Raw genomic sequence first — 27,131 nt, 5'->3', positions numbered from 1 at the left:
AAGCTTTCATTATCAACCTAACAAGGTTGGAGAAAGGTGACTTATACATTATTCAGGCGACTCCAGGAAAATGGAGCAGTCAATTTACACTCTTCGTTGTGTATCATAGCAGCGCGCCAATATGCTGCGTTGCAATGCCAAAAATATTGCTGTATAATGGGCCATTTAGCTAATTAGGTAGCATTTTACTAGCTTGTTGCTGCCCAAGTGGGAATCCCTGACTCTCGATTAACCATCGTATTTACGAGATCTATCTCCCAGCGACCTGTTTCCTCACCATAAAGTTTCAATTTAAGGAGTGGATTTTTACCAGATAAAAACTTTATCGCGTATGTACGAGGATGTATTGATATCTAGTTAGCCTAGTAGCCTAGACCAGTTCCATACATAAACAAAATATTGCGTTACCATAGCAACGAACAATAACTTATTAGAAGTGTCAGTGTAAAGTTTGACGTCAAAAAAGTAAACTAGAGTTATGCAATAAATTAGAAGAAAAAAGATGTCCTCCGAAATTGTGAAAATCGAGAAATTGTAGTATCGAGAGGTAAGCAGATTTGTTACTATGGATGAGACTTGGGTACATTTCTAAGATTCAGAAACAAAGCAACAATCGATGGAATGGTGACACTCTGATTTTCCAAGACCTAAAAATTTTCGTGTCCAAAAATCTGCTGGAAAAGTTCTTGCTTCAGTTTTTTGGGTTTGCCATGAAGTAATCATCATTGATTTTTTGGATAAGGGCAGAAAAATGACTGGAGAATACTATTCGACATTACTGACCACTCTACGGGAAAAAATTAAAGAGAAAAGACGCGGAAAGCTATCCAAAGGTATTTTGTTTTTGTAGGACAACGCCCCTGCACACAAATCTCATGTTTCCATGCAAAAAATTCGTGATTTAGTGCTTGGATTACTACCGTCCGACTATCATCTCTTTCCTAAACTGAAAAAAAGTTTAAAAGATCGTAAATTTTTTTCCCAACGAGGAGGTAATAAAAGCTGTGAAGGTCTGGTTTGCAGTGCAAGAAGAAACATTTTTTTTGAAACGATCTAGATACGTTGCAGGTTCGCTGTAATAAATGTATTTGAATGAAATTTTGTTTGGTTCTATAGTAGGCTAAGAATTTTTCAATATATCCTCGTAAGCCCCTATTTGGAAGAGAAAGACGGTAAATATTATTTGGAAAAGTTAAAAAAGTTGGAGGATCTCTGTAGGAAGTGGAACTTTTTAGACAACTCTCGTAGACAATTGAATAAATATCTACCGATGGTGACGGCAAGTACAAACGCGTCGTAATTCAAGAATGGTTTACTTCGAATGATATATAATTTGATTATTATACATCTACTAGAAGGTAATTTATACTTTTTTTTCCAGTCGATTATTTTCAAGTTATATTTCGGTACGACTCGATTTTTCCTTATTCTATTTTTAGAAAGTCTTATAAACTCAAATGAAATTCTTCACTCTAGATTAAACAATGCAAAACATCCTGTGTAAACAAATCAAATACCCATCTTGTAGATTCAACACTTTGTAAGTGATACATACTTAAATTTGAATTCATAAACAAATCTATTGATTTGTGATAAATACCTATCCAGATTTTCATATTATTTCCAAAGTGGGGGTAGAAAATTCTATATTTCTTTCGTGAAGCCAGCTTTGAATATCCATGAGCTTTTTGATATTTTTCGAAAAAGGCGACTAAGTTGGGGTGAATTATCCAAAAAAAGACGTAGTTTTTGCCAAAAACAGTTTTAAAACTATTCAAACAACGTTGATTTCATTTCTTTGTTTCTAATTGTCGAACAACATAGGTCTGCAAAAAAAATATATTTTAAGGTTATCATCATCAAGCCTTTCAATCCTTTGGATTATGGCTATCGCTTTTAGCGCTTTGGGTTCCTTTTTTGAAGTAGATGACTCCTCGTTTTTAGTTTTGTTTTCTTTCTAGTTTATCATTTGGTCTTGGCTGCTTTTGTTATTATTTTCCATTCCTTTCGGTTCCGGCATTTTGCCATCCAGTTCTCTATATTAAGTGCTCTTATGTCTTCCTCTATTTCGTTTCTCCAAATCTTTCTCGGCCTGCCTCTTCTCCTCAGCCACAATTGGATCCATTGCATTATTCTTTTGATCGTTTCAGTTGGTTTTCTCCTTATTAAATGCCTAGTCCAGTTGAGTGTGCTTTTATGTATACCACTATATTTTCCTTCCCCAGCTCTTTCTCTATTTCTTCGTTATAATTTGCTCTCCTTTCTCTCTTTTGTATTATGTTTGGAACAGTTATAGTTATCATTATCTTTCTGTCGGTTGTTTTAAGTTCTTCTTCTTTCCTTTTGTTGATTACTGCTGTTTCCATCGCATACGTGATTACTGGTCTTATTAGAGTTTTGTACATTTTTATTTTGTTTTGTTTGGTTATGTTTTTTAATAGGTTTTTGTTTCTTTCATAGGCTTGATAGTCTTTTTGTATCCTTTTCTTTATACTGTCTCTGGTTGTTGGAAAATCAGAGCTAGATTCTTTCTGAGTAGCAAACGTTTCTGAGTCCCCTGCATCACTCAAGAAGTCATCTAAATTAGGAGGTGGGTACGGATGTGGTATTTCAGAGCTGTGGAACACTCTAAGAATAGCTGAATCAAGATTAGGGTAAAATATTTTCTTCTTATTTTTCTTACCTTTAAACCACAAGCGCAGATCTTCCTCACATCTTCTGCACACCTTATGAGGAGCCCATGCTTTGTCTTGATCATTAAGTATTAATTTAAGGTAAACAAAATAAACCATCTTCATAAAAATTACTTATATTTCTTTGTTGACTTTTCACTGTATATCCACCACAAATATGTGTCCGGACAAATTACACAACCTGTAGAACAGTCCAGTGATCACAGCTTCTGAACCACGAAAATTAGTTATGTCTGATTCCTCCTGAGGGAAGAAGAATTTTTTGACGGAGAGACCAGTTTTGCAGGAGAAGACAGTGAAGACAATCTGGCGAGCACGGAATTCCTGTTGGAAGAAATGCTCGAGAGTGATGAGGAAATCGACTAGATTGCAATTGATTTCTTATATTCGGTTTTTAATATTTCCTCTATTTTAGATAAATGTTTAAATAAAGTTCTCACAAGAATAGTGTTTTTAAGGATTATCCTTGTCCCACACTCAAGTTTAGATTACTTACAATAATCAAGATTTTAAAAGATGATTTCTGGCATTTTAGAGTTTTTTATAGGTTAGGAAAAATCATATTTGAGCTTCTTTGAAGGTAATTTTCTGCTCGGCATTTTTTTTCAGATATTTACAGATATTATTACAGTTACACGAAATTCGTTTTTTGAGATTAGAAAAAAATCACAGGAAACCTTTTTTGTAGGAAATTTTTTGAACTACATTTTTGATCCTTTCACTTTTTTCGAAATTCGCCATAGATTCCTAGTTATTTGTAAAATAGTGCTAAGTGAGGGCAAATGAGGGTATTTATATGACATTGAAATTGAAACCACACTAGTCAAAAGACAGTTAAGCATCCTTATACGGCTTTCCCTTCCATATTTCACTGACTCTGCTGAAACTGAGTCCTATCCTTATCATTTTCCATTTTTTACGCTAAATAACTCATATTTCAAAAAATTTCTAAGCAGATTTCAGTTCTGTCAATTTTGTGTTTAGTCAAAAACTTCTCAGTTAACCCTCGTATGTTATATTGATCTTACTTTAGTCTGGCTTAGGAAGAGTAGACAAAAAAACCATGACGCACAATTTATTTATGTCAAATACACGACTTGTATTGAAATTAATAGTTAAAAAAAAATTAAATCAATGAAGTATGACGTGGTACAGAAGGCAATTAGATTATAATAGATAAAATAATACACGGTGTTCCAACGAAATTTTGACTGTCTTAAGAGTTTTATTGGTATTTTATAAGCTGGACAGAGCAATAGAAATAGGTTTGGATAGTCCAAAAGCTCTCGGTATTAAAGATTGCAGAACCTTATGATCAAATTTTTTGCCAATAAAAATTAGAAATTATGTTTTATTTTAATTCCCAACACTAATGTGACATGCGAATATGTGACGTTGGACCCAGCGCAACTAATTTATTTCATTTTTGTCGTGTTTTAACGAGGCGGGAATAAAATTTTGCATTTGAAAAATAGTACTGAAAACATTTTTTATGTGGCAAGTATTTCTTTTTTATCACTCCCGGGATAATCTGGAAGTAAAACATTATTTTTTTGAAAAAATTGTCTTGTTTTATTGTCAAAATCTTTATATACTTTAGAAATTTTGCAATGAGTGCGAACTGCTAAAACAAACATTGTAATTCATTTACTTGGAGTGAAAGGGGCGGCAAAAAATTCCCAAAACATTCATGGATGCTGGATGGATAAGTACAGTCGACCTAGATATTCAAAGTTAACAAATCAAGCAGAAATAAAAGTTCCATTAGGTTTACTATACCTGGCAGGTACTCACAAAGATAGTCGCATTAATATTGAAGACCTATGGAATCGAGACGGTGCCGCAATTGATATGTTTTGGCTTACCATGCGCGTAATCCGTAACAGCCCAAGGGACCATACTGGCTAATAATGACGCAAGGAGTATTATCCTACGAATGATTCAATCTACTTCTGGAACGAGAAGAGATATTACGACTGATAACTGGGTTAGCAGCTGCGATGTTTTGTTTTGAGATCATAGGCTGACGCTTTTTGGCATTCTTGAGAAAAAATAAGCGGGAATTTAACTCCAGAGTTACTAATAAATTGATCTATGTTTAGCTTTTAAAAACCAAGATTCAGGTGTCTTATGTATCAAGAAAGAATAAAAATGTGTATGCGTCATGATGAGAAATAGATTCAGCCACACGAGAGAAAGCCAAACCTTCTATGGTAATTTTTCACAATGCAATCAAATCTTGGGTTGATGAGGTTGATAGGAAAGCATAAATCTACAATTGTGCGAGAAATACCAGACACTGGCCCATGATAGTATTATATTCTTTGCTCAATATGGCAGCAATTTATGTGCATATTATTTTTTACGTAACTAATAAGATAACAATCTAAGCTATGCTGTTAAAACAGCAATATGTTTTTTGATTCACCAATACACTTTGAAATTGATTGTTGAAGTGGTAAAAAAAGATATACAGAACTGGCTAAATCGAGGAATGGCGGTGGTTCGGTCACCGCAATATCATTGCCGATTGAACTGGTATGGGCACCGATAAAGAGAGAAGTTTCAAGAGAAAAATATTTGGAGGCTGTTTATAATGTAAAGCCTATAAATTGTGAAAAGGTAGTTAATCATACGATTAAAGGAGAAGAAAAAATTTCAAAAAGTTTCACAATATTACTGATGAAATATCGAACAACTAATTGCATTGAAAACAAATTATTTATTAATTTTTCTCATTGCTTTTGTTTATGGAAAAGTTACACGATTTACAAAAATCAGAAAGAAAAAAGCCATAGCAATGTATTAATTTTTTTCAGTTGATATAAAATTGAAAACTCACTGTTCCATGTAATACACCATGAAGAAAAAAATTGATTGTATATAAAACTACTGGTTTCAATTGCTTGGCATTGTACTATTAAAGATGTTTTAAAATGATGATTTTTTAACAACGAATTGTAAAAATATTATACAAAAACAGTTCCATAGTTCATATAAAAAAACCGTTACAAATTTATGCAGCACCCAAAATATTTATATTTATTTATAGGATTAGATGCAGACCATTTAGGTCCTTAGCCTTATAATTTCTCTCTCTAAGGTCTTCTTCCACTACTTATCTCTACCGTTTTTTGGTTTGCCTCTTTTTCTCTTGTCCTCTAGTACCTTCCATGTAAGTCGTTTTAAGAGTCCGTCTTCGTCCATATAAACGCGCTTATTGGTGACTCATTGAAAAGTATGTAAATTTCATAGTTTCATATTCTCTCCAATCCTAGCTCTGTCTACTTCCCTCCAAAAATTCTTCTTAGTCTTTTTCTCTCCCAGATTTCCAATTTCTGTTTAGTTTTACTCGTCATTATCTAAATTTTACAGGCGTATGTCTTATAAATTCGATGTTAATATTCTTCTAAGGCTGCTTGCACAGCTGTTACTTTTGGCAATGCTTAGTTCGATTCACTTCTCTTCTTAGCATTTATTATCTAGAAGTACACCCAAATACATGAAACTTCCGACTTCCTCAAATTCTATTAATGTCCCATCATGTTTTTGTACTTTTAAATTATATTTTGTCTTATTTCAACAACTATCTCTTCTGCTGCTGTTATTAGACGTTTTGTGGTTTCTTCAAGCTTTCTTCTGTTTCTTGCTGTCAATGTCACATCGTCAGCATAAGCTTTTGTTCAATATCATTCCCTTTCTGTTGATACTGGTTCTTCTTAATATGCCCTCCAAAGTTAAATTAAATAGTACTGTTGATAGGGGGTCGCCTTGTCTTAATCCTTGTAGTGTTTTGCAAGGTTCCCTTTTTTTGTTATTGATTTTTACTATATCGGTTGTGTCGTCCTCTAATGTCATCTTAACTAGTTGAGTTAGTTTGTTGGAATTTCTAGTTTTCGTAATATTTGGATTAACTTCTGTTAACATAAGCTCTTTTGAAATCAAAAAAAGGATTTTTGTTGGTATCTCATATTTATAACAGCGAGTAATCAGCTGATTTATCATAAAAATTTGGTCGGATGTTCTCCTGTCTTTTCTAAACCCTTCTTGGTAATATCCTAACAATTTGCGTATATTTCCCATCTTTTTTTCAAAATTTTTGCGAATATTTTGTATGTGACGTCTAGCAAGGCTATTCCTCTATAATTTTCACAAAATATTTTGTCTCCCTTCTTGTAAATGGGTGTAAATGGCTTTTCTCCACGCTTCTGGTATTTTCTAGGTTTTCCGAATCTGACAAAATAAATTGAAAATTTCTTCTTTAAGCTGTTCACCGCCATTTTTTATTTGTTATTTTGTTACTCCATTATCTCCAGGACTTTTATTGTTTTTCATCTTATTTATTACTTCTTCAACTTCTTCTTTATTCGGTGAAGCCGTAAGTTGATTTTCAAGGTTATCTGCATTTGTTATTTCTTCGAGTGCATTTTCGAAATATTCTTCAAGGTTTCCTTCTTTGTCTTTTAAATATGTGGCAGTACTCTTGTTTTGTTTTCTTATGTCTTTAACATCTTTGAAAAACTTTCTAATTTCCTTTCTTTGATATTCTTCTTCTATAGTTTTTATTTGTCTTCTAAAGATTTTCTTCTTTTTTTTATCTTACATCCTAGTTACTATACAGACAGAACCATACAAATTCACTGGGAGGATACCTCAAGGCTCAATTCTGGGCTACTATGAATAATATTAACGGGAAAGACCACCCTCGTAGCCTTCGTGGACGACGTGGTGATAGTCATTGTGACAAAGCACCTAGAGGAGATCAATTTCACGTTTGATACGGTTATATGTGGATGGATTACCAGGAAACAAGTTATTGCAAACATTCCGAAGACAGGATACCTATAGAAGATGGTAGCTACCTCAAGCATCAATGCTAGATCCTTCCTTGTGTGTGGTGGGTTACTAAAACTGATAATATCGCGAGAAACGAACCTCGTAGAAATCGCTGACGATATGGCCATAGTAATTGTAGCGAAGCACCTAGAAGAGATCAATTTCACATCTGATAGATACTCTAGAAGATCTGTAAATGATCGGACTCAGTCGGCCTGAAATTACCATAGTCCTAAAAAAAAGTTGTGCCGGTTACCAGAATGAAACAAGTAATTGCAAGCAGCATTCCGAAGATAGGATACTTACAGAAGATGGTAGCTACCTCAAGCCTAAGTGCTAGATCCTCTCTTTTGGAACACCATGTGTGATGGGTAACTAAAAATGATATTATCGCTAGAGTCAAACCTCGTAGAATTCGCGGACGACGTAGCCGTAGTAATTTTGGCAAATTACCTAAAGGAAATCAATTTTACTTTTGATACGGTTCTCCAGAATGTAGGTGAGCTGTAGGTGAATGGACTCAGTTGTTATAACCATTTGTATTGAAGAACAATTGGTTTTTGGAGGTTGGTGGACCGTTTTGGGCGATATTTCTTTAAAAGAAAATACTGAGCTAAAGTTTATATCATACTCTCATCTAGGCATTTTGAATACACATCCAGGAGGTGTTAGAATAACATGTAGTTGTATATAGGTGGGTTTCAAGTTGATGCAAAATAACATAATGTATGTGGTGAGCTTAAGAGAAGGATCAGGACCTGATTATGAGGTAAATATTGAAGAATAGTGCGAAAGTTAACCTCGACACTTCAACAAAACATTAATAAAGTAGATGAAGAACAGAATGGAAGATGAGAACTTTCTTAGCAAATTAATAATTTTCTTCCAAACTAAATCATTCAAAAATTGAGATTTTCCAACTGTTTTAGGTATGTTTTCTAGTATATAGGAAATCATATGTAACATAAGTTACAGTTAAAAATTATTGTTTTTATAGGTTTTTATCCTATTTTTTATTATATGCAAATTTATGAAAATGGATTTGTTTCAGTTTTTTATATAGGTACTGATTATAACGTAGAAAATGATTCGATTCGCGTTTAATTTGACCCAATAACGCAACGGATAATTAAAAATTTAATTACAAATGAACGTACCATTTTAAACATAATTCAAAACTGTACATCAGTGGTTTTTAGCGAACGATTGCGTAGCATTTGTTTTTTTGTTTATAACCAATCATCATATTCGACACGTCCTCGCCCGTACCGTTATATTATGCCCGTAACCGCGTTATTACGGCATATTACCGATTATTTTTTTAATCCATTGTGCATTATAATTTTTGTTCTTATGTCGAAAGTATACTTATGTGTAATAATTTTGTTAATAATTTAAAAAAAAACCAATCATTAATATGTTTTTTTATCAAAACACTCTGATAAGCTTATAGGCTATTTTTAGATACGTGGAAAGTAATAATAACTTAATTTTTAGTGTAAAATTTAATACGGTCATTTTAAATGATATTACTAAATTTTCAACAAAAGAAAAATCGTTGGACAGGACAAATGCTTTTAAGGTATTACATTTGACACATTCTAATGAGAATCTTCCTACAGAACGATCGATTTGTCAAAGGGCACACGCATGTTTTCACGTAACATTAAATGGCCCGAGGGACTTCAGTTCTTAGTTTTGTCGCATTTGTAGTTTGTCTAAAAATAGCGATCTACATAACAATTGATTTCTAGTCCATTGATTGACGGGGCTAAATTGAAGTGATTTCTAAAAGTGCTCTGCTACGACATGAACCAACTGAATGGCGCACATTTAAAAATAAAAATTTAAGTTATACAGCAGCATCCTGTATATTCACTGTCAATAACACTGGAAAACATTGCGAGGTGCCAAGTAGATCATGGGGAGTAGTTCCGAAAAGATTTTACTGAAATTTTCTCAATAAGAGATGATCCTTAAAAGGATTTTTACTGATGAAGTTTCTTTGACCCCTAGCACCCTTTAAAGTTTTAACAATTTTACTTCGGAAATATCGATTTTAGGAAAAAAAATTTAGAACAAAATATCAAACCAATAAAAAGCTCTACAAAAAAGGTTATATACATTTTGTATTTTAACCAATTCTATTGGCTTTTATGACCCAAAAAATCTAGATGGGATTCATATTGACTAACCCAACCTTCCTCCTGAGTTTTTTTAACAGCCATAAAACTTTTTGTTTGAAAATTTTTTCTCTAACAGCAACTTGATCCCCCACGACGCTAGTCGTCAAAATAGCCTGATTATTGGGTTCCAAACTAGCGCTGAATCTGATTATAAAGGATCTACTGTCTTTCTCAGTTTACAATTGTTTGTTTGTTGTAAAAGTTTTTTTTTTATTTAACGTGCCTCGACAGCGCTGGTCATTGGCACACAAAAACAATCATATGATACGTAAGTTAAATAAAGGGCTGTTACAAAATCTATGATTTTCTTCATTTCCGTCGGGCAGTTAAGTGTCTCCTTGAGATAGTTTTCATATCAAACTGCTGGTATGCGGTAGAATATTCTCTGAAGTCGGTGAGGATGTGCTTAACAGACACAGGAACGTGACAACTTTGGCAGACAGGACAGATTTTTGAAGTTAGTCTTCAGACTATTGGCAAACTGAACTGGGATTTCAGATTTAACTGCAGATTCGTTTCCAGCAATTCCAGTGTGCGATGGAGGCCAGATGAGAGAGACTGTTATATCAAGAGCAATGAGAGTTTGGTAGATGTCGTGAATGTTTTGGACTAAAGGATGGTCGGTGAATATGGTTTCAATTGATTGTATGGATGAAAGAGAATCAGTACATATGGCGATATGTTTATGGGGAGGAAATATAAATTTAAAAGTTTGAAGGATACTGTTTAATTCAACATTATAAACACCACACTTCAGCTGAATCCTCTCGATATTGCGTCCGTCAATGCCCCTTTCAATCTGAATGAACTAAAATTCGCGCTATCGTCCTGCAAAAATTCTGCTGCCAGTTCTGATGATGTCCTCTAGATATTCCTTGAAAAACTATCCGATTCGTCTCTCGCCAAGCTTCTTAACATCTATAACATTATTTCGAATACTCACCAATTCCCTGATGCATAGCGCAACTTTATAATCATTCCAATTAAAAAAGCAGGTTTCGTCCAATCTCAATCACTTGCACTACCTGCAAACTTCTTGAAAAAATCAAAAAAAGACTCCAATAGTTCCTTGAAAAATAGAAACTTATTCCTGGCGCACAATATACAATAATCCTTGTTCTCTTGCAAACAAATATCACTTTTGCAATAAATAACCATCAGGACGTTATTGCAGCTATTTTAGACATTAAAGGCGCTTTCGTCTCTATATCAATAAGTGCAATACTAAATAAACTTACTCAATACAATCTACATGGTAACATATTATCATTCTTCCATAATTCCCTAACTGATAGAATTTTCTGGGTTTCCGCAAACGGTAAGCTCTCCCTTCCTCATCCACAAATTGTAGTTTTATACAACGCATGTTGACCGAAAAACTGTCTATAAACATGTCCCAAAAAATTTTTTCATCTCATTTATTTTTCTGTATAATACGTAGTAATGTGTAAGAAATTTTTCCGGAAAAAATTCGTTGCCTCTAATTTAATTATGAATAACCTAGTTGCCAGTAGAAAACACGGACTTTATGTATCAATTTTCATATTGTAATTTTTTCAAATTTTAACTTTAACAAAGTTAGTATCAGAAAAAGTATATCCAGTTTAGTTAGACGATCAAAAACTGATATGGTGAATATATTTCGAGCAGAGTATTGCACTTTCGACCATTTATAAAAAAAATAAGTATTATGAATAAGGAATACCATGTTTAAACCTTCCAAAAAGTGGGTGGTCTAAAGATTTAAACGATGCCTTATCAAATAGATTGATGGAATACACAAAAGATAAAATAGGAACATCAACTCGAAGGTTGTCTTGCTGATTTTGGGTTTCCTACTTGACCATCATTCGAGAACTAAAGAGAAAGGGAGTTAAACATCGGAAAAGGGAGAAATGTTCAAAATATACTGAAGATCAGTTGTGCAGAATTTCGATATGCTGTTGTGAATTAAGCAGACACCATTTTACAAATCAAAAATTAGAGACGATGATGGATTTCACACGGATGACATAGGAAATTATCCCAAGGGCGTGAAATATACTCGTAAATCCAAAAACAAATTTGAAGACAAAGTTTTGGTTTTGGTCACAATTGGTTGATTTTATTAATACACATCTTCCTAATGAAGAAATAATATTTTAGTCTCTTGTCACTACACCAGAATAACCAGAGATTGATTAGAGGCTCACTACATAGCATTTGTACCGAAAGAAGATAATCCCACAAATGTTCCCCTAGTTGGTCCTATTGAATTGAAGTTTTTGGCGATATTGAGTAGAAAAGTATATGATAAAAGTTGGGAAGCCGAAAATTAGCAACAGTTTAGACGGAGAGTATTCCAAAAAAATTCGCCTCGTCCAGCATAAGCAAAAATTACGCGCTATTGAATAAAATAACCCTTTAAGTATAATTTAAATTGTGTTTCTTGTTAACTGTATTTTGAGAAAAAAGTACCGAGTGAATGAATTACATTGGCCAACAAGATTTTCCTAACACAGGCGAGACGTTTATTTTCAAAATGGAAATACCCGTCTAATAATAGAAAAAATATTTATTAAGCACTAACACGTACCACTTTTCAATAGCTTAATTATCCCTGTTTACATTAACAGGTAGGTAATTTTATAAAGGGCCGAAAAAATACCTGAACTGTATTATTCACAATAATAAATATTGAAAATTAGTATTTTGTTGAGTTTCATAGTAAGTGGTTCTCTGTTCGTAGTGCAAAAAGTGATTGTAAATACGAAAATACGGAGTCAAAGCCTATTTCAAATATTTTGGTACTTTAATTGGAGACCAAGACAAGCAGTGGGCCCTCCACGCGTGCTGTGTTAGTTGTTGAGTGTCATTGGTGCAATGGACGAGTTGTTCAAAGTGAGTCGAATGATTTAGCATGTGATTTGGGGTTATCAAAGCAACAGTCTGAATTTCTTGCTTCTCGTCTTAAGGAATGGAACTTGTTAGTAAAGAAACAGAAATTACAACCTTTAGAAAAAAAATGCTACATTTTCTGCATTCTACAGAATGGAAAATTAGTTGTGTGCGTGCACGGATATTGATGGTCTAAAGAACGAACTTGATATTGATCATAATTCCAGTGAATGACGCCTATTTATTGATTCTAAATAAATCTGTATTGTTACACAATTGAAATTTAAAACCGTCTATACCAGTTGCTCATTTTGTGAAGATGAAAGAAACTAAAGAAAATATTAGAATGAAAGAAAATTAACTAGTATCATTGGCAGATTTGTAGGGACCTGAAAGTGTTTGGAATTTTAAAGGGACTTCAGGGAGGGTTTACGAAACATATCTGTTTTCTTTGTCTATGGCATAGTCGGGCAGTAGATCAACACTATGTTAAAAAAAATGGTAAGCAAGAAGTGAGTTTCAACCGGAATCTCAAAATATCAAGTTACACCCCTTGTATATTCCAAAAAATGTCCTTCTGCCCTCCTTCCCATTAAACTTGGATTGATGAAAAAATTTGTAAAGGCTATTGATAAAGAGAGTGATGGATTCAAATACCTTAGAGAAAACTTTCCCCAGTTGGGTGATGCCAAATTAATTGAAGGTATTTTTATTGGGCTACAAATAAGAAAATTGATGGACGATGACAATTTTGTAAAAAAGCTCACCAGACAGGAACTTAAAGCATGAAAGGCATTTGTTAGTGTAGGGAATTTTTGGGCAACATTATGGATCGAAACCACCAATAGTTGGCAAATCTCTTGGTGCTCGAATGTCATTGAAAATTCATTTCCTTCATTCCCACCTGACATTTTTTCCCGAAAATTTGGGAGCTCTCAGTGATGAGCAGGGTGAAAGGATCCAAGATATTGGAACAATGGAAATTCGGTATCAAGGACGATGAGATTCAGCCAAGATGGGTTATTACTGTTTGTTTTTAAAAAGAGAAAGTACAGGGTGCGGCAGCATAACTTCCTTTTTTCAAAAGTTAATAAAACTTATTGTATGAATCAGAAAATTTTTATTCGTTTTTTATAATACAGGCACATACATAAAGTTTTGTTTTACTGAGTTTTGAAGATCAAATCAGTTAGGTGACGTCCCCCATTCTCCATACACTGAGTAAACCGATTTCTGGCGTTTGTCATGACTCTTGCCAGCATAGCAGGCGTTATGTTGGCAATTTCTTCCTGGATGTTCGTCTTCAAATCTTGTAGGGTCCTTGGACGGTTCACATACACACGGGATTTCAAAAAACCCCATAGGAAATAATCACAAGGGGTCAAATCGGGAGAGCGGGCTGGCCACTCCAAATCGCCCCTAATTGAGATAAGGCGTTCTGGGAAGTGTTCCCTCAAAACAGCCATCGATGTTCTTGAAGTGTGTGCCGTTGCTCCGTCTTGTTGGAACCAAGTGTCCCCTAAGTCCAACTCATCTAGCCGTGGGAAAAAAAATTCCTGTAACATGTTTACATACCGGTGCGAATTCACTGTCACTGTGACTTCATTTTCCTCAAAGAACCAGGGACCAATAATTCCACGTGAGTAAATTGCACACCACACTGTGACTTTAGGTGAATGCAAAGGCCGTTGATGCAATTGTCGAGGATTGGTATCAGCCCAGTAGCGCATGTTTTGTTTGTTTACGGATCCACACAAATGAAAATGGGCTTCATCACTAAAAAAACAATAGCGTCCTCAGGAACGACTTCCAGAAAAACCTCACACGCGTTCCTCCGAGAATTGAAGTCACGTTCAGAAAGTTCCTGCACAATTGCCATCTTGTATGGATGAAAATGAAGATCATCATGAAGTATTCTCCTCACAGAACGATCGGAAAGTCCAAGGGCAGACGCATGTTTGCGCGCAGAACGCCGTGGTGATCGCAACACTGAAGTTCTAACTAACTCAATGTTCTCCGGTGATCTAATGGGCCGAGGGACTCCAGTTCTTCGTCTTGTCACACTTGCAGTTTGTCTGAACGTAGTGACCCACGTAACAATTGATTTCCGGTCCGGGACAGGGGCCAAGGGGGCTAAATTAAAGCGATTCCGAAAGGCGCGCTGGGTTGCGATCACAGAACATCCGCTCGAAAAGTAAACCTCAACGGCAAACGCACGCTCCTCACTGTTCCAACGCATGATGGCGACTGAACTGTGCCGGGACAAAACTTTATAGTCCCCCCTCTCGAACGAGACCACTAGCACTCCGTTACGACATCTACCGACTAAATGGCGAACTTTTTAAAAAAGGAAGTTATGCTGCCGCACCCTGTACAACCCCTCATAAAAGGAAAAACTAGAGCCAATTGATATTTAAAGTGATTTTTTAAAAATTTTTGTTTTTAATAGATGCGAGGCATCTATTAAAAATATTATATTATTAGATTTAAACTATAAATATTGTCAATATATATGATTTAAAAAACATGAAATTATTTTTTTTAAGAAATATTAAATATTTTACCAATGAATATGATTTTATAAATGTAATATAAAAACCTTACGTGTTACAATTATTTTTTTCATATTTTCGTATTTGTATAAGTCCATTTTATTGTTCATTCTTGTGTAACTACAAAAAAATTTTTTTGTCGACCAGTTTTATTAACATTATTTCTTCGTTTCAAAATTGCATTTCAAATTTTTTCCAAAAACTTTAAAGTTACTAAAGACAAAATAAATTCGGAATAACCATACAGAAGTAAAATAGTTAAGATAATCAAGATGATGACAAATCGCTTACTTTCAGATGCATAATGAATCATCTTATCTTCGATGTAATTCTCGTAAATATATTCAGGATTTTAGCAGAGAGTTGATGAGACGAAACCTTTTCGGTCAATGAACCACGTTGAATGAACTTTGTCCATCGGCATTGGTGAAGGTCGGATGAAGATTGCCGTTTACGTGAATATAAAGGGATTGTTTTTGTTTTGTTTTCATGGCAAGGCATCGTGAACTGCATTATTGTGTGTCTTTGTACAGTGTGTTTCGTATTTTAAGCCGCGCCTTTAATATACTTCATATTTTAAACTGAATAAAATTATTTATTAAACTTTATTATTAATACAATTATTTTCACATAAAAACCAGTAACCGAGTTAATCAGTTAATAACAAATTTTATTATTTTGAAATACATTTTAGCAATAAAGAAGTGTGAAGTTTCCTGCAACGATCAGAATGAATAAAATTTTTTTATTTACTTTAAACAATAGTTGAATCGAAAATTTTGTATTTTCATTGAGGACCGACCTCAATACAATCATTTCAGGAACTTATACCATTATTCTATTCCAATCACCACAGCCTTCACTTTAAACGAACAGATTTTTCAAATAATCATGAAAGCACACACATTTGTTCATTTTGTTCCATTGTTGTTATCAAGTTCAACGATTCCTATCCAGAAATTCAACCTGAGGAACGAAGTTTGATGCATGACTGTCAGCAATATGCTCAAGTTGTCGGCGATTTAATTATCTTCGAGTCCCCAATGTCCAGGGATCCAGATAACCTAACGCCTAATGTTCTAGGAGGGTATTTAACAAATAAATCGGAATTTTTGAATAAACGAACGAAAAATTAAGTGAAAGTAGTTTCGTTGGATGTTACGAAGCGTAGAGAGCAGCCTCTACGTAACTTCACTTTTTAGTGTACTTAGAGCCATAAGTGAGCGCGTTTTTGGTCAAAGATAATAGAATCGGCTATTTCATTATCTTTAAGTCCCCAATGTCCAGGAATCCAGATAACTTCTAACGCGCTATGTTTTACGAGGGTAGTTAAAAAATAAACCGGAATTTTTTAATAAATTAGTGAAAAATCAAGTGTCGTGAAACTGCTTCATTGGATGTGAAGCGTAGGGAGCAGCCGGGACAGCGTAACCCCACTTAGCCATGAGCGAAAAGGACGTACCAATGTCTGTTGCGCAAAGCATCATTATTCGTAGATGAGTGACTCTCCAAGACGATTATCGCAAATTTTCAGCCAAATAGGTATCGAGACTTCTGAATTTTGAGCAGAATTCAAACGCTGGGAGTCTCTTGCAGCGGTATGAAGAGGAAGGAGAAAATTTATTGCGCCGAATATTCATCACTGACTAGACTTGGGACACCACTATATTCCAGAGAATGAAAGCGCGTCGATGAAGTAGTCGAAGAAAGACGAAGGTGCGCCAGTTGAAGCGAAGGTTACCTATCAGCGAGGAAGATGTTGTGTATCGTATTTTGGGAGTAATTGCGGTTGATTTTCTCACTGAATAACGAACTGTGAACGCGCAGTATTATAATAAACTTCTAAAAATCACGACGAAACCTGTCTACAGATCAAATGGACGCGATATTCCATTCAGTAGTGTGATATAGATAACGCCAGACCGCATACATCTCGGATTACGATAGAAAGGATGAACTAATTGAGTTGGGAAATACTGGAACAGCCTCCTTATAGTCCCGATTTGTCGGTGTACACGATTATTAATTTGGTCTATTGAAAGAGACAGTCTAAACCAGAGTGTTAATTGTGTTTTAATGAAGACAACAACATTCTGCCCTTTATTAAAAGAAGTACTTGAATCATCATCATCAATGGTTTTGGGATTGTATCCATTTAATTCTGACGCTGTTGTAAATAAGATGTATGGAAAACCGAATCGAAGAATTGGATATGGCTCCTACTGCTACTTGCAAAATATCAAAAACAGAACTTGAAATAACCGAAAAAGTCTTTTTTCTGCCGGTATCTTTTTGGCAACACTATTTTCAACAGATCACGCGTGAATTGTATCTTGTGTCATTGTCAAACTTGTTCAGTTTGGTCTATAATTTAATCATAAATCGAATTACGAACGAACAACGTTTGCAAATTATTGAATTTCTCTATCAAATTCGGTTAAGATAGTGCATCCCCCACATCTTTCAATTTATGGGCATTTAGATTGGTCTACTGAGGGAACTATTCGTATATTCGTAAGCTTATGACTGAATTTCGAACCCAGTCTACACTATTGGATATTTAACCATTAATACGCTAACGTACAGTGAGGACCGAAAAAAATATTACGGCTGTATCCGCCGGTGTTACTGATGACCCACTACGTGGATGGATTTGGATGTAAAACCTTATAAGATACGCCTTATGCAAGAACTGAAGCCATACGATCTCCCATAACGTCTATCATTTGGTGAATGAGTGCTGGCAAAGTTGGAGAGAGATCCACTTTTTTATCGACAAATGGTGTTCAACGACGAAGCTAATTTCTAGTTGAATGGTTAAGTCAACAAGCAAAATTGCCGCGTCTGTAGTGAAAACCAGCAAGAAGCATTGCAATGCACCCCGAAAAAGTCACTGTTTGGTGCGGATTATGGGCTGGTAGCATCATCGGGCCATATTTATTCAAAAGCGACGATGGCCGGAACGTTACTGTGAATGGCGAGCGCTACCGTGTGATTATTGACGAATCTTTTTTGCCCAAAATGGAAGAAATGGACATTTAACGCCTTTGAACTATTTCTTGTGGGGCCATGTTACGGCTAATGTCTACAGGGATAAACCAGCAACGATTGACGCACTGGAAGCGAATATTGAAGAGTTTATTCGTGAAATATCGGCCGTTATGCTGGAGAGATTGTGCCAAAATTGGACCTTGCGCATGGGCGCGGCCAACATTTGCATGAATCATCTTCAAACATTCAATTATACTGATCGTTCTATCGATTCCAATAAAGATTTTATCAATTTTTTGAAATTTTTTTTAAATCCAATACCTCTTAAAAAATCACTCATTATTAGTTAAACTGCAGAATACAGAAAAAGAAAATTTACATGAGGCCATCCATAAATTACGTCAATCCTTAAGGGGGTGGTAGGGGGTCGACAGAGTGTGACAAGGGGGTGGGAGTGGTCCTAAATATCGTGACGATGATGCTGAATAGTTGGATGAAAACAATGTCCACACAGCTAATGTTCCATGGACTCAAGATTATTAAGTTCATGTATTTAATTAATATAATTGTTTTTGTTTTGTTAATTTCTTCAATTAATATTGTGAATCTTTTTTTGTTTTGTTAAATATCTGATTTGATGTTAATTTCATTAACAAATAATCCAAATAGAGATAAAATTGATTTAGAAACCGCTGTTTTCAGTCAAATATAATTTGAAAAATATATATAACATCACACTATGGAGGAGGGATTTCCACAAATGTGACTAGCTGCGACAAAGAGCCAAAAAATCATGAAACTCGTGTGATGCAACATATGGATAACTCTCAGTGTGTCAGACAATTTATTGTAAAACTATTCGCCCGTTAGTTTTTTCTGGAGCACTGAAACATTCGGGGCTGTATATGATTTTTAAAGGGTGACTACTAGAGATTTGTCCAATTGTAACTTTGAAGTCAATAAAAAAAAACTATGGAAATAGTATCAACTTAGATGTATTAATATTTAACCTACAAAAATGGTTAGTCTTTGAGTTTTGCTCTATTTTTTTCTAATTTGGAAATACAATTACCCTATGTACAATTCTTTAGAACATTTTTTAGAAGAGAATACCACCAGAGGTCTCATAGAATCGCCTCATATCTTTTTGCTGTATATTTGGTATTCCTATTATAAAAAAAATAAATATCTTAGCACCTATACCAGTTATAAGCTTTCATCTAAAACCTGTAGCATTAAATTATAATTCAAACTGTATTTTTCATTTTTTTCGCATTATGTGTATACACATTGTGGAACTGTAGTATTCAAATTAATGCCAACAATGATGCAGCAAACAAAGTGACTAGCCGAATAAAAAACACATGTCGATGACAACAAGACATTACGTACAGACACACATCCGCCTCCCCGAAAGTATTTTTAAATACAAAACAAACAAAATAACTTCTTTTTCACCGCACGTTCTTATTTAACTCAGTGCAATCGATGTGTATCACGTGTCGAAGCCAAAAACATGGAATTACTTCAAAGTAAAAGATGTTTCTAATAATTATATACGTGGGCGTCACTTTTTTGATTTATATTACCCGATGTTAAGCCTCGAAATATTTTAATTTGCGTTGATAGGTTAAGAGAAATTTCAACAGTTACCATTAGCTAAAGTACAGGGTGTCTCGTAACGACCCAACTACTTTAGTTGGAGAAAAAATTCATTATACTTATTTTTATATTTATTTATTGGTATGAATTAAAAGATAAGAAACAAAAATTTACTTTTTAAACACGACATTGTTTAAATGACGACCATCATGTTGACGGCACTTTTCAAACCGTATATTTTCAAAAACTTTTTGAAAAAGTGGTCGCGGAATACTCCTGATCTTTTCTTTGATATTATTTTTTAAATCTATCAAATTTCGTGGATTATCCTCGTAGACCATGCTCTTAAGATAACCCCACAAGAAAAAACCAGGTGGGATCAAGTCAGGACTGCGAGGAGGCCATTCAATATAACCTCGTCGTGAAATCACCTTTTCCAGTAACAACTCGTGCAATGTAGCTGAAGAGTTGTTGGTGGTGTACAATGTGGCCCCATCCTGTTGAAACCATGTTAGCAAGTTATAATGCTCACATTGTTGTAGTTGAGGCCCGAAAAAATTGCGTATCATTTCGACATAGCGTGCAGAAGTTACAGTCAATGCATGTCCTCTGTTTCTTCATAAAAGTAAGGCCCAATAATGCACTTCGCCGACATAGCGACCCACAGGGTGTTTTTTTTGCTATGCATCGGGCGTTTATGTAAGGTCTCTGGATTCTTCTCTCCTCAAAAACGACAATTTTGGCGATTTACGTATCCATCCAAATGAGAATGTGCCTCATCGCTGAAGAACATGTTGAAATTGTTAAATCTCTCTAACATAGCATTTACTAAATTCGATCTTATAACATAATCTTTTTTATGCAGAGCTTTCACAATCTGAATTTTCGCTTTTGATTATCCCAGTTGAGAATCACGCTTTCTGACGCTGAGTCGAGGCTTTCGGATTATATAATCTGCTACTGTTACCAGTAGTATTTAATGTCTGGATCCAAGCTAAAATTGTTGAATTGCTTGGAGCTTCCGCAATGTTGTGCAGTCGATAATGTAACATTTAAGGAACGACCCCTACCCCGCGCCCTGTTTGCTAACAATCACTCTTGAAATAGTTATTTCAGATATTTTTGAGACACCCTGTATAACGTATGATTCTGAAATCGCTTTTCTAGTAAGAGTTGGTTGAGAGTGAAAACCTGTAGAGTACGAAATGGGTTTTAGATACGAGGTATTTTTTTTCTGACAAAACCAATTCTGTTATCACTCTGAAGCGGATATCGTAGAAAACATTGTTTTGAAAGTCTGTAAATCGGGTAAATACGACGATGAGACATTAATTCGTTGCTTTTCTCTTTCAAATAACCAGTTGGGCTTTATACGGAATCCATCTGGAACATATTTTTCTGACGGAAGTTGGCGATCCTAATAGCTATTGTCGCATGAGAAACTGCAGCTCTGAAAATTTCTTTAGACGTCTTTCCGAGCCATCTGCGCAAGTCTTTCAGCCATGAATTTTGTCTATAGCCGACCGACCGTTTTCCTTCGTTCTTCTATTATTAGGCAGAGAATCTCATATGGGTTGCCTCTTATTATAGCTTAGGTACTGCAACTTTCTCTCCTTGATTGTCGTGAGAAGTTACCCATTTGCTGTTGGACCTCTATGTTTGTCTTATATTCCGTCCAAGAAATCCGCAGCATTCGCCTGTAGGCGTACATTTCGAACGCATCAATTTCCTTCTCGGTGGCCGCATCCATGGTCCAACTTTCGCATCCGCACAAAAGAACAGGAAAGATGTAACAGCGAAGCATTCTGGTCCGGAGTTCCAGGCTGAGGTTGCGGTTTGCCAGAAGTGTCCTCATGTTGTTCAGAATTTTCCGCACTTGCTCAATTCTGGCTCTGATTTCGAGTTTTGGGTCGCATTGCTGGTTGACGAGCGTGTCCAGGTATCTTAGAGATAACACTTGTTCAATGATCTCTCAATGGAGACTTAGGGTGGCATTTCTTTGTATTTTTGAGAATACCAATAGTTTGGTCTTGAACGTATTCATATAAAGGCCCAATTGCTCGCTATATTCCACAATAATGTCCACGAGAGATTGATTATCTGCGGTATCATTTGCGTAACGAAGATTGTTTATAATGTTTCCATTGATCTTTATGCCTGCAGTTGTATTCTCGAGGGCTTCGCTGAATACTGCCTCAGAGTAGAGTTTAAACAGTAGGGGAGACAAAACACGTCCTTGTCGCACGGCTCTTCATATTGCTATCTCTTCTGATGCGAACCCTTCGATTTTGACTGTTGCTGTTTGGTGCCAGTAAAGTCCGGTTAGGATCTTTAGATCTTGTGCGTCGATTCCGGTTGATTTTAGGATATTGATTATTTTTTGGTGTCACAAACCGATCTTTAATTATGTTGGACGCAGCATCGATGTTTCTCGGAATGACAGCCGATTTTGACCGCCCTTCTCAACACTCACACTTACCTTAACGAAATTCTACTAACCAATCGTTAACAGTTTTCTCTAATGGTACTTCATTATTAAAATCTGTACCTTCACGAGTGATTTCCATTTTAAACGTTCACTATCAACAATTTAATCAGTCAATTTCTAAATTGCCTCAGATTTCGCAATAACAAACGTCAAAATTGACAAATACAGTGGTGCCACAACACATTAACGCCACCTATTGTTCGATTGTATAAACTTAAAAGGTTACAAAACAAAAAAAGGACAATGCAAACAGTGAAGAGGATGTAGAAAACGTGGCAGGAGGAAACGATGCAAAAGATAATAAGGAAATTTTCACATTCCAACATATTCTTTTCTTAAAAGTAATAGAAGCAGATTTTATTTTTGTGTAGGAATTAGCCGGCCTCTTAAATCAAAATCAGATGCGTCATAGGTTATAAACCAATATTAGTAAGCAAGTGAAAAGTTAAATCTGTTCAATTTTGAAAATACCAAAAGAACCACAAATTTAAGGGGTACTTCTTGAGATACGATAATATTGTTATACAAAGTGTCCCGTATATTTCAGCTCCTCTATACGTTATCTGCTCTGTATCGGTCCTTAAGCGGGACATCCTGTATTAAATTAAATCAACAACTAGACATTTTCTTGACAGATTGAAATATGATAAAATTCTAATTAGATTTAAATACCTTTTAAACGAGCACGTACCAATCCAAATTTTCACTATTCCTTAATCACAAAAGCACTTTAGAAACAACAAAACAATTTCCGCCGCTACTGTTTTTCTAGGTCACAACAAAAAGAAAAACAACCGTTTCCGGCGTCCCCGACGTCAAGATACCGCTGGGTGTTTTCCAACTAATTCAAAAATCTTATCCGTTTTTTTTCAAGGCGTCGAAAAGTCGGCTGATTAACTAAGCCCTAGTCCGGAACACACAGGTACCTGTACATCAGTTTACGATCTATTCTAGAACTTCGTCGACGTTTTGTTTAATTATCATTACTACTGACTGACTGACGTGGTGCTCATCTTTATCTCGTAGCCTCCAGATAAAAGGGTTCTTAATTGGTTCACGATACAGACTTGTTACGAGGGAACGTACGAAAATTATTGTTATGAATGTTTACATAATTTAAAAAAGACATTTATGAAAACATACATATACAGTTCAATGGGTTACACAGGTCTGCAAAAATAGATTTTTTTCAGCTGCATGAGATATTTTTTATCGAGAAACTTTTCCTTCCTTTCCTTGATGTTTCTCCGAACTCGCTTTTGGTTTTCTTCTTTGGTTTCTCGCTTAAGCATCCAACAGTAGTCCGCTAACATACTGACATACCATCTTTCTTGCCGTCTCTCTCTCGATTTCATGTATATCTTGGTGAAATCTTCTTTTTTAAATTTTTCAGGAAAATCTTCATTATGGGAATGTAAGAAGTGAATTTTTAAGCTCATCTTGCACCCTTGAGTTTTATACGCTGCCAGCTTGTGCTTTTTCCCATTGGTTCAGGAAAAAGAGGATCCGAAAAAAGATTTCTTATATCGGGGTCAGTGAAAACTTGTTCTTTTAACTTTGCTTCAGACAATTTCGGGAACTTGAAATATATATCTAAAACAATAATCCTCATCTTTTGGCAATGATTTTATAAACTACTCAATTAGTCCAAATTTAATCTGAAGAGGTGGAAAAAAAAACCTTTTCTGGCGGAACTAAAGTGGTATTGATAACGTTTTTCTCGCAAGGAGTTTAGCCGTGTTGTGGTGACCAATCAGTTGTTGTTGTCCAGTGTAGTTCTTTGACACATTTCCATTATGCAGTAAGACTGCTTTGAAGCTAATTTTGGATGAATCAATAAATAAGCGCTATTCTAATGAGTCATATTCTATTTCAAAGCATTTCGTGAGCCCACGCACGTCATTATAAACCATATTTCCCTCTTCAGTGAAATTCTGAGTAAATTCTATCTATCTCACTCTCTCTCTGTACCAGAAAAATGAGTTACCGGATGATGAAGATTTTTCATTTTTTAGCCTTTAGCTAGCAATTCGACTCCATCTTTTAAAAGACCTTAGTCTATGACTAGGTCATTGAGCTCAATCTGAGAAAAAAGTCGAGGTTCCTCGTCAATTAGAAAATCAGAGCTATATTCTTTCTGAGGAGCAAACGTTTCTGAGTCCTCTGAGTCATAGTTTTCATCCATATGCACTGAGTCTCCCATTGGAACAGATTACATTTTCATGATGCAGCAAGACTGCTTCGAGATTGGTTTTGGATGAATCAATGAGTAAGCGCCATTTTTATGAACCAAATTCTATTCAAAGCATTTCGTGAGCCCTCGAACATCATCAAAATAAACCAGATTTTTGGTATATAATAAAGTCCAAATGTTATTTTCAAATCCTCTCACAACACTGATCTATACGAAAATCATCTTCGCCGAAAAAATAGGTTATTTTCTGGATTGAGCAGGTGTAAGAATTTTTTTGTACGTTTTTAACTTATCGGTTCCTAAGCCTTCAAAGAAATATGATGAAACAGATAATTATGAGGAGCCAGAACCAGGTCCAGCTTCTAAAGAGGAACCTGCTTAGTATCGGGCTTATAAGTCATTTAACGAATCGGAAAGGGGGTTGCATCGATATCGACATTATATTTCTTAGAAAAGGAAATCTATTACTTATTAATCATTTAAAATAGGACAAAAAAATTTTTCTACTCAACTTTCACAAACTCGAGAGATTTTTTACAAAAAAATCGCATCTTGACTGGTCCACTTGATAGTGGGAGCGACTAGTTACCGTCACAAAACGCGCCAACGGAGGCATATTGTGATTGAAGTCTCAGAAGCAATAAATACGAGGATATATTGAAAAATTCTTAGCCTTCTATAGAGCCAAACAAAATTTCAATGTCAAAATATTTTATTACTCAACAAATTCTCCTCTTAATTGGATACATTTATTACAGCGATCCTGCAACGTCTGTAGACCTTTCAAAAAAAATGTTTCTTCTTGCTCTGCAAACCAGAACTCCACAGCTTTTATTACCTCCTCGTTGGAAGAAAATTTAAAACCTTTTCAGTTGAGGAAAGAGATGATAGTCGCACGGAGCCAAATCTGGTGAATAAGGGGAGTGTTCTAGTAATTCAAACCTAAAATCACGAATTTTTTGCATGGCAACATGAGATTTGGGGGCAGGGGCGTTGTCCTGCAAAAACAAAACACCTTTGGATAGCTTTCCGTGTCTTTTCTCGTTAATTTTTTTCCGTAGAGTGGTCAGTAAAATCTAATAGTAATCTCCAGTTATTGTTCTACCCTTATGCAAAAAATCAATCATGATTACTCCATGGCAATCCCAAAAAACTGAAGCAAGAACTTTACCAGTAGATTTTTGGACACGAAACTTCTCAGGTCTTGGAGAACTAGAGTGTCGCCATTCCATCGACTGTTGCTTTGTTTCTGGATCGAAGAAATGTATCCAAGTCTCATTCACAGTAACAACTCGGTTTAAGAAGTCTACATCGTTTTCAAATCGAGCACAGATCGAACCCTTGCACGCTTTTGGTCAACATTCAAATATTTGGGGATCCATTTTGCAGCAATTTTTCTCATGTCCAAATTGACGTGAACTTTATGATGAACGCGGTCGTATGAAATAGTCAGTCATATATCCGTTTTAGCCCAATTCGACGGTCTGATAAAATCATGTCATGAACTGCATCGATATTTCAGTCAATCGATGTGTCAGTCAGGGACTGACACAGAAACTGGCCTTCCCAATCGGTCATCATCTTCAATGGAAAATTTACTTCTTTTGAAGCTTGCAGTTCAATTTTTCACGATCGCATACGAAGGGCATTGATCACCAAGGGTATTAAGCATATCTTCGTAAATCTGCTTACCTATTAACCCTTTTAAATACAGGTACTTGATGATGGCTCGATATTCCAATTTTTCTATTTTCACAATTTCGGTATACATCTTTTTTCTTTTAATTTATTGCGTAACTCTGGTTTACTTTTTTGACGGCGCACTTTACACTGACACTTCTCGTAGTCTAGATCATTAGTACAGAGTGAGGGGATTATTTTCATTTGATTTGGTTAGTTGGTTGGTTATCTCGTTAGACTGAAGCGACAACATTAAAGTTTGTAGAATATCGCGAAAGGCGATATATACATCTCTTCGACTCATCTATTTTCGTATACAACAACGCTAATTTTTATTTTTCTTCATTTCTTCTGCAAGTGTTTCTGATAATTCACCACATATGTCCAAGATACAATGCCGTTTTGCTGCACGTATTTTTTCAGCCATGTTCAATTCCACAGTACTAATTGACAACTAAACCGGAATACTTATCAAAATGTAGACACTCTTGTCTTCTTGGTCTGGACTTCTTAATGTGTGTGTTTGTGTTTTCGGTGCCTCGGGTAAACCTTTTCCAGCCTTGTTCGGCAAGAAAAGATCAAATCCGAATGGTCCTTCGCTTTCTTTACAGCTGTTCCCGATGTATAACACGGCATTTGTTTAAGAAATGCGGAGTCGGAGGGTGACCTGTCTGTTGCGTTTTGTAATACCACGTTTTATGTCACGTCACACGGAAATGGAATAAAAAGTATCCCATGTCTTACTCCCGGTTCTAAGCTACCTTCCCACCAATTTTTAGCCAAACCTCTTCGGCCGTTCTGAGTTACAAATAGTGTAACCAACACACAACATCATAAAGTTTATTTTTACAACGTATATCTGGTACAGGAAATGAGTAAAATTAGATGGTTACACTAAATAGTTTATTCAATATTAAATCAGTATTTTCTCAAAACGTAATGAGTCCTGCCAAATTTCAATTTTCAATTGCTCACTCTCTATACAACTTCTATTTTCTTTATATTTAAAGATAATTCTTTTACCGATAACTT

The 27,131-nt window shown here is 35.3% G+C and overlaps 1 protein-coding gene across 3 annotated transcripts in view; it reads right to left on the bottom strand.

The window, feature by feature from the left end:
* Positions 1–27,131, bottom strand: part of LOC130893387 (pleckstrin homology-like domain family B member 1) — a 142,725-nt gene that overhangs the window by 65,792 nt on the left and 49,802 nt on the right. The window contains exon 1 of one of the 3 annotated variants that reach the window (XM_057799446.1): positions 22,898–23,073. The exons of 1 other annotated variant lie outside the window; for it this stretch is intronic. The gene's annotated coding sequence lies outside the window, so the exon portion shown is untranslated. Of the gene's footprint in view, positions 1–22,897; positions 23,074–27,131 lie in introns of those variants that run through there. One more of the 3 variants, XM_057799448.1, reaches the window with a different exon arrangement.

This window comes from Diorhabda carinulata, chromosome 4 (genome assembly GCF_026250575.1).
Source record: "Diorhabda carinulata isolate Delta chromosome 4, icDioCari1.1, whole genome shotgun sequence".
NCBI lineage: Eukaryota > Metazoa > Arthropoda > Insecta > Coleoptera > Chrysomelidae > Diorhabda > Diorhabda carinulata.
This window is presented reverse-complemented; position numbering and strand designations above follow the sequence as displayed.